Consider the following 10,741-nt stretch of genomic DNA (forward strand, 5'->3'; position numbering starts at 1 on the left):
CAGATTCTGTTTCTTATTTCATAGTTGTAGTATCTCCTTTTATGTATTATATACTAGTATGTCTTCTGCATATAGTGTTATTTATTTATTTATTGCTGCAAAAAACTTCCTTGTTTCATTTGGTCCAGTGCATGGGAGAGGGCTCCAGGATGGTTAAAAGCAGCAGTCATCCACTGGTGGTCTGTGGACCAGTACAGGTTTAAGGAAATCTTTTTTTAAAATTTTTTTATTTTTTATTAATGTATTATATGTGTACATATCTTACCATTGTGCCCCCACCCCCCAATCCCATACATGCCCTCCCTCCCCAGAGTTTTTCATCCATTGGTTTTGCTTATCTGCATGCATACAAGTCCTTGGGTTGATCTCTTACCTCCCCCCTATCTCCCTACCCTCCCTGCTGTAATTTGACAGTCTGCTTGTTGATTTACTGCCTCTGTATCTATCTTTTTGTTCATCAGTTTATAATGTTCTTTATTATCCATAAATGAGTGAGGTCATGTTGTGTTTTTCTTTCATTGACTGGCTTATTTCACTCAGCATGATGATGTTCTCCAATTCCATCCAGGTTGCTGCAAATGATAAGAATTTCTTCTTTTTTATGGCAGCATAGTAATCCATTGTGTAGATGTACCATAGTTTTTTGATCCAATCATCTGCTGATGGGCACCTAGGCTGTTTCCTAATCCTAGCTACTGTAAATTGTGCTGCTATGAACATAGGGATGCATATTTTCTTTCTGATTGGTGTTTCTGGTTTCTTAGGATATATTCCTAGGAGTGGGATTACTGGGTCAAATGGGAGTTCCATTTTCAATTTTTTGAGGAAACTCCATACTGTTCTCCACACCAGTCGGTTTAAGGAAATCTTAAGGAAACCTTTGGAGCAGCAGTGACCAACCGGTGGTCCACAGACTACTGATGGTCTGTGAGGTCCTATAGGTTGGCGATCTCTGGTTAAAAGAATGACTACTTGTTTCGGGAAGAGGCTCAGGTAAAAAAAAGCCAGACACCACGGGATGGAGAAGGGCCTCTGAAAAGCCTCTGGGCTCCAAAGGCTCCTAGTCGTGCTCGAGGGTGAGCTTTCCAAAGAGATATTTGCACAGCACAGCCTGGGGGTCGGCCAGCCAAGCCAGCCTGCGGAGGTGAGTCAGGTGTCACCCATCTTTTTTATGAGTTTCACCTCCTCACCTAGGAAATTGTTCTCCAGAAAGTAACAGAGATGAGGATCTGCCTGAGTAGAACCCAGGGCCTGCAGCTCCAGAATGGCCTGGTTCAGATTGCTCTCCAAGCCAGGGCGGCTTCCATGGCATCCTGAGTTTTGCCCCACTCATCTTGGGAAGGTTTCAGCACATCCTGGAAGAAGATGCAGCCACTGTGCTAGTTTTGCAACTTTAAGAGATGCTCAGTGCTGCCCTCCCTCGGAAGAAGTGCCCCATGCCCTCCAGAGCCACATCTTCAGGGTTCGAAATAGAAGCCCAGAGAGAGGTAGGTGTATGAGGTCTGCAGATGCAGGTTGGCCAGGCGGTTGACCCTCCACCTTGGTGAAATAATAATGATGAATTTGAGAACTCATGGCTGTTCAGTAATAACGAGTAGAAAAACAAACAAACAAACAAACAAACAAACAAACAAACAAAAAAACACCCCAGTGTGTTGGCTGGTCCCAGAAGTGGTTCTGAGGTGGTGACTGGATAAGATGCAGGAGAGTGGCCGGTAGCTGGAAGAAGGGGCATTCTGGGTCTGTTCTGTCCAAACACTGTTGAAGCTAGAGACAGATCTGGGACTGCGGAGGGCACTGCCCACAATGTTATTTTTATGTGTCTTTTCCTCTTTCCTGAAATGTGTTGGGTTGCATTAAGCTTTAGTTTTTATTAATTATGTGTGCTTAATGTTGGAAGCCTTCCTCCTTCTTATGTCTGAAGATTTTATCTCTCCCTCCATACTCAAGCGTGAGACACTACAATGTTGATTGGACACTACAGGCATGCATCATTGTGGGAGGATAGGGCTGAGAGTTAACTTTCCTGTTAGTTGAGCCACATGTATTAGTATAATACTTCCGGCTTTTTAAGCAACTGCTCTTGTTTAGGATTTTCCAGTTGGGTTCCTTGCCTTGGTTCTGGAGCAATCTCATTTTTTCATTGATAGGCTTTCACTCAAACTCCATTTCTTAGTCTCTTGTATCACCTCTGGCTGCTCTTTTGACTTCTGCCAGGCTTGGCAATCACATATCTCGGAGGTTCTCTGGTTCCCTTTTTCCAGAGAATGAATTCTCTGTCTTTGGGGTGGGAAGGGAAGTCCCTTCGCTGTGCACAGTGGGCCTGGGTGTTTACTCCCAATACATAATAGAAGCCTGTTCTCTTGTGCTCAGCTTCATGTCTCACTTCCACTTTTTGTGAGTCCCTTTGGAGAGGATTCTTGGTAAAATCCCCAGCTGTGGGCACTTAGTTTCAGCTTTTTCTATTCTACTCGAAACAGTTATGTATGCCTTCACTCAATTTCCATCTTGGAAAAAAAGTTATTGCTTACTCTTCATTCTTTTTGTAATTTTCCCCCTTTTGATGGGAGGCAAAGAAGATGAACCTTGTGTAATGTCAAGGGAAAATATTCAGTGTGTAAAAAAATTAGGAGACAAAATTGTAAAAGGTAACATATCCACATTTACCCCTAATCGTGGAATTACTGTTTCCTTTAAAAAAGTATTTTCTGAATGTGCCAAATTTTCTATAATAAGCATACAACACTTTCAAAATAAAAAAAATTATACAAACATGTTTAAAAATTCATACTGATAATAATAGCTCAACAAGGGAAACTTTTTTTTTTAAATCAATCTTTATTGTTCATATTGTTACAAAGGTTCCTCATTTCTTCAACAAGGGAAACTTTGATTGCAGTGGACATTAATGACCTGGAGAAGAAAAAAAAAGCATTTATTTTCTCTATGTCACATGTTAAAGCTTTAATAATAAATTAAATGCAGGCAATGAAGAAACAAGCTTCCTAGTAAGAAGTGGTGAGTTTTTGCTTATCTGCCATGTAAGTACTATTCCTATAGATAATGGTTCACGATATATATACATATATATATATACATATATTGTATATGTATATATATTAAGATTATATAACTGGTAGGTATTAAAGATTTAATATGATATAATCCATAAAATATGGTTACTTTATATTACAAGGTGCTTTTAAATACCTGATTATAATCTAAATCAAACTGTTCTAAAATGGGTTCCATGGAATACCAGCTTTAATTGATAAAGAAATAAACTTGCAAATTGCTACATCTTCCTTTCCTTTCTAGGAGAAACAATTCACATCAGGGAATAGAAGTTTTTGAGGATACTGTAGTAAAGAAACTTGATTAATTTTATTGGTTTAACTTTGATAAGAATTTTTGTATTTTTAATTATAGTTTACTTTCAATATTATTCTGTATTAGTGTACAGCATAGTGTTTAGACAATTAAAGTGGCCCCCTGATACTTCAAGTACCCACCCACTATAGTAAGTAGTGCTGCAATAAACTTATTTTGACATTGGATATGTTTTTATTTTTTATTTATTTATTTATTTTTACAAAATCTCTTCATGTGATCCTGACCATTATTGTGATTATTGTTACTTTAATCAAATGTTCAACGTTTTATTTCTTTCATGTCATAATCATGTTCTTTTAGCAAAGAGGCTGGGGGACGATACTTATTTTTGTGGTATGGTAGAGTCAAACCATAAAATGTATTTAATCACAAAGTAAAGTAAAATTTACTATGCTGGATATTCACTGTATTGCTTTAGGAGAGAAATATTATACTGTTTTATTGGGGGCATGGTGGCTTTTCTTGTTTTTGGATAAGGTTCAGGAGGTTCTGGTTCCCAGCTGTTTTCCAGCAGCCATGGCATTTTGTAGAACCTGGAGCATCATGTGGAAGTATCTGTGTTAAAACATATCTGTAGGTGCTGGCTATTGTCAATTCTACAGCTGGAGCCCTGAGATATGAAGGTTTATTGTCTAATTTTCAAGCAAATACAATTTTAATGAAAGTAATCATTCAGGGATTTTTCTTTACTGCATTTGCTTTTTTATGTCTGGACTCCTTTTATAAAAGGAAATAGGGGAAATCATTTGGGAATCTAAAATAAATTAAGCTTTAACTGTTCATATTCTTAAACTGCACTATCTGAGCATATAAATGGTGGCATTTACAATAAAATTGCTTGGAAATAATCGGCTCTTTTAAAACAATTTCTTAAAGCCTCCTAGTTAAGTTTTTCCACAGTGGGAGGCCTCTGGTCCTATTGGAGCTATGGAGAGCAGAGATGTGGGTTCTAGTCCCAGCTGCGGCACTAACAAGCTCTAAGGTAGGGGTGTCGAACTCAATCAGAGAAGGGGCCAAAATCTAAAATCCAGCCTAAATCGCGGGCCGAATGGTTTACTGAACAGTCATAAACTGTCATTGTGATGGAAACGCAGCGGAGTGCAGTGATGACAGCGCGGTGCGGGCCACATTGCAAGGCCTGGCGGGACGGATTTGGCCCGCGGGCCTTGTGTTTGACACATGTGCTCTAAGGTATTGCTGTGACTACTATCAAGAGCAAATTTTATTGAGGACTAAGTATATGCCAGCTATTGTGCTACAGGCTCTACATGTTTAAGTTCTTTTCATCTTCACTATATCCCATCTGAGGATTGGACTGAATAACTCCTTATCCCTTTTCCAGGCTTAAATAATCCCAGGAGATATGTCTCTGCTGCCAGACCTTTGTTCTACTCCGAGGGCAGAGAGATCAGGAAGCAAAAGAATCTCATTCTCACTAAAAGCAGATAATAGACAAGTTCATGGGAGCCTGAGATGGAACTCAGAACCATTTTCTATTCTAAACCAATATATAATCTGGTATAATGTATATATTATAAACAGATTTCATAAATGGGTTTTTCTGGTAGCCCACACATCAGAAAACCAAATATAACATTGTTTTCTTAGCTCACAGCCTATTTAATTTGGGTAAGGGAAGAGGTGGTTTTTATTGATGTTCCCACTAATGTGGGGTCCTGTGCTTGACCAACTTAGCCATCAACTCTACCAGTTAAGTGACATTATATATCTCCATCATAGTAACTCCACCACCTGATATTTATTAAGGGGTTTGCGGTTTTAAATATATCTCTAAACCCATGATCTTATTTGATTTCTGTTCCTTAAGACTGTTCCATATAGTTATAATACATGTCTGAAAGATAAGACCCTCTAGAATATTACTTTTACTGTCTTATTTTCAGTTCTGACTCAAAGACTGAAAAATTTGAAAACTCAAAGACTGAAATCATCATAGCCCAGTGATTTCTAACCAGCTGCTCTGCTTTGGTAAAGGGGCCTTGGTCTGAGGGGCCATTCTGGCATGGGGATGGTTTGGCAGGCAGAATCCTATTTATCTGTTTTTAACACAAATACCCCAAAGTGCAGAAATTACAGAGTGTGTGTCTTTTACATATATATTATGCCATTTTGATGTATGGGCTTGTTAGAACTCACCACCCATCCTTTATCTTCCTAAAAAGGTCTCTCATAAAAGTCTCAGAAGGAGCCTTCAGAATTCCTAGGAAACCGAGCTGGATGTTTATTGAACTCTTATTCATCTGTGCTCATCTTTCTTACTGTTTACCTTTTAGCCTGTTAGCTGCTGAGAAACAACTTGGAAAAAGCTTCTGTCTGCTCAGTTCTTATTAGGATTGCAATGATTTTATTCCCACTTCCCCCATTAAATAATTAAGGAAATAAGAAATACAAAATTAATTAGTATTTAAATCAGACTACTGAGTTTAAATCTTTTAGTAGGCTTCCTTATTATTATTATTATTATTATTATTATTATTATTATTTTTAATGTGGAGCCCTATTTTTAAAAAACTTAAGTAAAAACTTAAGCAGCCTCAATAATTTGGTAGTTCTAAAAGAATGTGTGGATCATTCACTTTGAGGCAGACTAGTTTCCTAGGGCCCCAGATCACATAGCCAAGAGTTTACAGAGATTTTGGTGCCAATAACAGTCATAAACTCCTACACAACATGCCACAGTGTGGGTGCAGGAACTGTGAGAGAGCCTCTGACCAGGCTTAAATCCTACAATTAGAGATTTATTACTTTGGCTCAAGGTTTTGTCACCTGGAAAATTATAAAAACCTTATGTGAGGGGACATGGTCAGCCTTATGAATTTATCAAAATCTTTAATGAGAGTAGGCTTTGATATTGATGGCTGAGACAAAACAGACAGATAAGGTTGAAGAGAGTCTTGACAGTGGCAGGAAAGTGGACATAGGGGGTGGGGAAGGCCAAGAAAAAGCAGCTAGTGATGGGGAAGGATAGAAGGCCAAATAAAATTTACCTATTTTGTTCATTTATTTATTCAACAGCTACTGAGACTCTGTTGAGGGCTGGGGAAGAGATAATCATGCACTCCGGGCATTCCAGTACGGAATGAGAGGCAGCCACGTGAACAAGCAGTGACAGCAAAGTGCCATTAGGTGGGGCAGGCAAAGAGGATGGTGCAATTGAAGAGGAAGGATGTGGAGAAGTGACAGAGAAACTGATATTTAAATTTGGTTTTAAGGAAGTGAGAGAGAGGCTGATATTTAAATTTGGTTTTAAGGACAAATAGAGAGGATCCAAGATGGTGGCGGAGTAGGTGGAAATTATACTCACCACGTCCCAGGACAAAACTGAAGTTACAACTGGTGGCTGCCCCTTCAGCTCTTGCTCAGAGCCACACAACCCAGTCTTTCCCCACCCAACTCTACTGTGTTCCCAGCCCCCCTCCCTCTGTTGAAGCCTAGGATGAATGGTTGCAAATGAGATTTTGTGTCCTTTTCCTTTAAGAGGGCACCTGGGTCTTAGCAGACAGAATCCCCGCTGATTTTCACAGGCAGTTTTTATGTTGGCACCTCTTCCCAGCTCTGGTGCTCTGGGCTGGGTAGCCCAGCCTGGGGTTGAGACCCCCTCACTCCTCAAGGAAAATGCTTACAGCTGAGATGTCCCTCTGGAATGTCAGCCACAGCCTGTGGGAGCAGATGTGCCCCTTCCTCATCTTCACCCTTCCTTCCAATCTTGATGTTGTTTCTTCTGTAAATCCTTGGTTATAAGACTTCTATTCACTAGGCTTCAGTTTGTTATTCCGGTTGATTATTTTCTAGCTAGTCACAGCCAGTGGATTCTTTCAGCCAGTCCTTATCTCATTTAACCTCTCTGCACCAGCAGGCACTGTTGACTACCTTCTCCTTGACTCTCTTTCCCTCAGCGAAGGAGCTGCCAAGCTGCAGAGACTCGGCATCAGTGGTTCTTGGGTGACGCTCCCCAAAACCAGAGAGGAAGGAAGGGGGCCCAATACCTCACAGAGCCGCATGATTCCTTGGCTGTGGGTTATAATGTTGCTGGGCACTGTTGGCCCTGAATCTGGTTTGCTGCCCACTTGCATTTGTGTTCCACACCCTTTACGATAGCAACTTTGCATAGTGCCCTCTCACACTCCGACCCCTTGAGGAATGTTAGAGAGCCAGTTTTGGCTTGATCCCCCCAGGGCAGCCAGGGGCTCCACCTGCCAGAGGGACCCTGCTCATTCTGCAGATGCCTTTCAAGCTACAGCACCATCCCAGATGTGGCCGGCAGGGGAGGGACTGTGGGAGGTTGTCTCCAGGGCATGTCTGGCCCTGCAGGCCACCTTCTAATTAATTTCCTTTTAATGTACATGAATCTGTGCACTGGGTCACTAGTATTATACTAACTACTAGAGGCCTGGTGCACAAAATTTGTGCATGTGGGGAGGGGATCCCTCAGTACGGCCCCCACTCTCTCCAAACCAAAACCCCTTTGGGGACTGTCTGACTGCCAGACATCCCTCTCACAATCTGGGACCTCTGGCTCCTAACCATTCACCTGCCTGCCTGCCTGATCACCCCTAACTGTCCTCACCTGCTGGCCTGGTTGCCCCTTCCTGCTCTTCCCTGCCGGCCTGATCACCCCTAATCACCTCACCATTGTGGCTTTGTCTAGAAGGACACCTGGAAGACATCTGGTCTAATTAGCATATTATCCTTTTATTAGTATAGATGTATGGTGCCAAGTGGTACTGGAAATATCAGAAGTACTTTGTAAAGTATATGATTTTTCTTTTTTTTTTTTAATTGATTACTTTTAAAAATATATATATTTTATTGATTTTTTTTTTCAGAGAGGAAGGGAGAAAGATAGAGAGCCAGAAACATCGATGAGAGAGAAACACCGACCAGCTGCCTCCTGCACAACCCCCACTGGGGATGTGCCCACAACCAACATACATGCCCTTGACCGGAATCGAACCTGGAACCTTTCAGTCTGCAGACCGACACTCTACCACTGAGCCAAACCAGTTTTGGCAAGTATATGATTTGTCTAACCTCTGTATATGCTGTATACTGAAGTGAAAACAAAATAATATTAAATGTAAACTGTAATTAAAAACATAAAAACCAAACAAATAAGCACAAATAAAACTCTTCCCATATATCTTTAAAGAAAGGACAAATAAGAGACAAATAGAAATGTTTGCCTGTAGGACTACAGTAAAATCCTTTATTCATGGTTTCCCTTCCCTCAGTTTCAGATACCTCAGTTAACTGAAGCCTGAAAATATTGAATGGTAAATTCTAGAAAGAAACAGTTCATAAATTGAAATTTTTATGCCATTCTGAATAGCATGATGAAATCTTGCAGTGTCCCTCCTGGGATGTGAATCATCCCTTCATTTATCGTCTCTGCGCTGTGTTTTCTTCCCACCTATTAGTCACTCAGTAGCCATCTTGATTATCAGTTTGACTGCCAATGTATCACAGTAACCTTTATTTTAAAGAAACCCTTATTTTACTTATTGGCCTCAAAGCACAAGAATAGTCATGCTGGAGATACTGATATGCCAAGGAGAAACCTCAAAGTGCTTTCTTTAAGTGAAAAGGCAGAAGTTTTCAATTTTATACAGAAAGGAAAAAATTATATGCTGAGGTTGCAGAGAGAGTGATCAGACATTTATATACCTTACAAAGTTATCACCCCAATAAGTCTAGTACCCATCTGAAGGAAATGTAATGATTTAAATCTTGGGCAAGTTATATAGGTTTATGCATAAGGGTTATTATTTGTATTCACACCAAACTTTTTCATGTTATTAACCCATTTGAGTAGTCTGTGAACACAAAAACTAATAGGTGAAATTTTGTTAAACCCAAATCAAAAGTAAATGAAATGCTATGATTAAGACTTAATGTTGGCGTTTTGTTTAAAGGGCACTTTTCAATGTGCCAAATGCAGTGCTTTAACTTTTAGTGAAAACTTCATCTTGATATAAAACATGCTCTTTAGATGAAGTTTCACAAAAGGATATCATGCCCCAATTCAAATACACTCCCTGTTTTGAGGTCTTCCTGTCCTCGGAAGGAAGGCAACTCCTGTGGAAGCCAGGAGCTCTTTCCATCATTTCCTGCTCCCATTGGGAATGCTCTGTGACTCAGCCACAGTGCTCCCAGGGCAGTCACACCATGTCAAGGGTTAGAGGCAGATCATGGGAAAGTAAACGTTTAGAAGGGAACAACCCAGCAAAAATGAAGAGAGCAAGGCAAGCCAGATCCTCTGGCTTTGATTGCGAGATAAAGTCATATAACAGGTGCTAGGACTTAGATCAAAATTATAAATAGAGTGTAAATTCTAATGAGAATAGCTGAGTGACTCGGGGGCTGAGACAGGGTTATGGAGGCCTATGCGATTTCAGGTAGCAACTTTTCACATGGCCCTTTTTAGTCCCAGTTCTACTTTCCTCTTTGACTTTGTTCATACTTTGTTCATTTCAGGTGATGATGTGTTTCCCTTTGTACCATAGTTTTGTATTATATTTAGCCTGACTGGTCCATTGAGTCTACCCATGTTTTTTTTTTTGTTTTTTTTTGTTTTTTGTTTTTTTTTGTTTTTTTTTTTATCTCTTATCTGAGAGAGACTTAAGTTGGAGCTACATGTAAGCCCCTGGAGGATAAGGAGCTGTGTTACTCATACTGGTTTCCTGATAGTCCAGGGCTTTGTATGTAGTATGTGTTCTATATAGGATGGCTAAAGAGAACTTGGCTTCTGATAGGTTTGATTTCCTGCTCTACTGCTCATAGCATGTGACCCACATCAAGGAGTTTAACTCACCCCCCCCCCCCCCCCTAAATCTTAGATTTCTCACTGGGCTCTGCTATTAAATGAAATAATGTATTTCTCAAAACCCCAGTACCTAGCACCCAGTATGAGCTTTAACAATTGCCCATTGTATATAATAAAAGGCTAATATGCAAATAGACCAAACATTGGAACAACCGAACAACCAGTTGCTATGACTTGTGCTGATCACCAGGGGGCATGTGAGGAACATGGCGGGCATAGGCAGCAGGCAACAGAGTGTGAAACATGGTGGGCATTGGGCCGTGGCAGGATGGTGAACGAGGGCTCCAGATCAAGGCGGGGGCGCCAGTCTCTGCCATTGGGGTGGGCCTCCTGTGGTTACTGAAAATTCTTTGCTCCCATGCAACACAGTCCTGCCCAGCACTTGCACCTGCTGCCAGCATTGGCCTCACTGACACCCACAGCTGGCACTGGAGCCCCCGCTTGCATCTGCTGCCAGTGCCTGGCACTGGTCCTGATTGCTTGATGCCATTAGCAGGTGCTAGT

The 10,741-nt window shown here is 40.8% G+C and overlaps 1 pseudogene; it reads right to left on the minus strand.

The window, feature by feature from the left end:
- Positions 1-868: 868 nt before the first annotated feature.
- Positions 869-1,575, minus strand: LOC118728779 (annotated as a pseudogene).
- Between the last annotated feature and the right edge of the window lie 9,166 nt (positions 1,576-10,741).

The sequence above is a fragment of the Pipistrellus kuhlii genome, unplaced genomic scaffold (assembly GCF_014108245.1).
Source record: "Pipistrellus kuhlii isolate mPipKuh1 unplaced genomic scaffold, mPipKuh1.p scaffold_m20_p_3, whole genome shotgun sequence".
Taxonomy (NCBI): Eukaryota; Metazoa; Chordata; class Mammalia; order Chiroptera; family Vespertilionidae; genus Pipistrellus; species Pipistrellus kuhlii.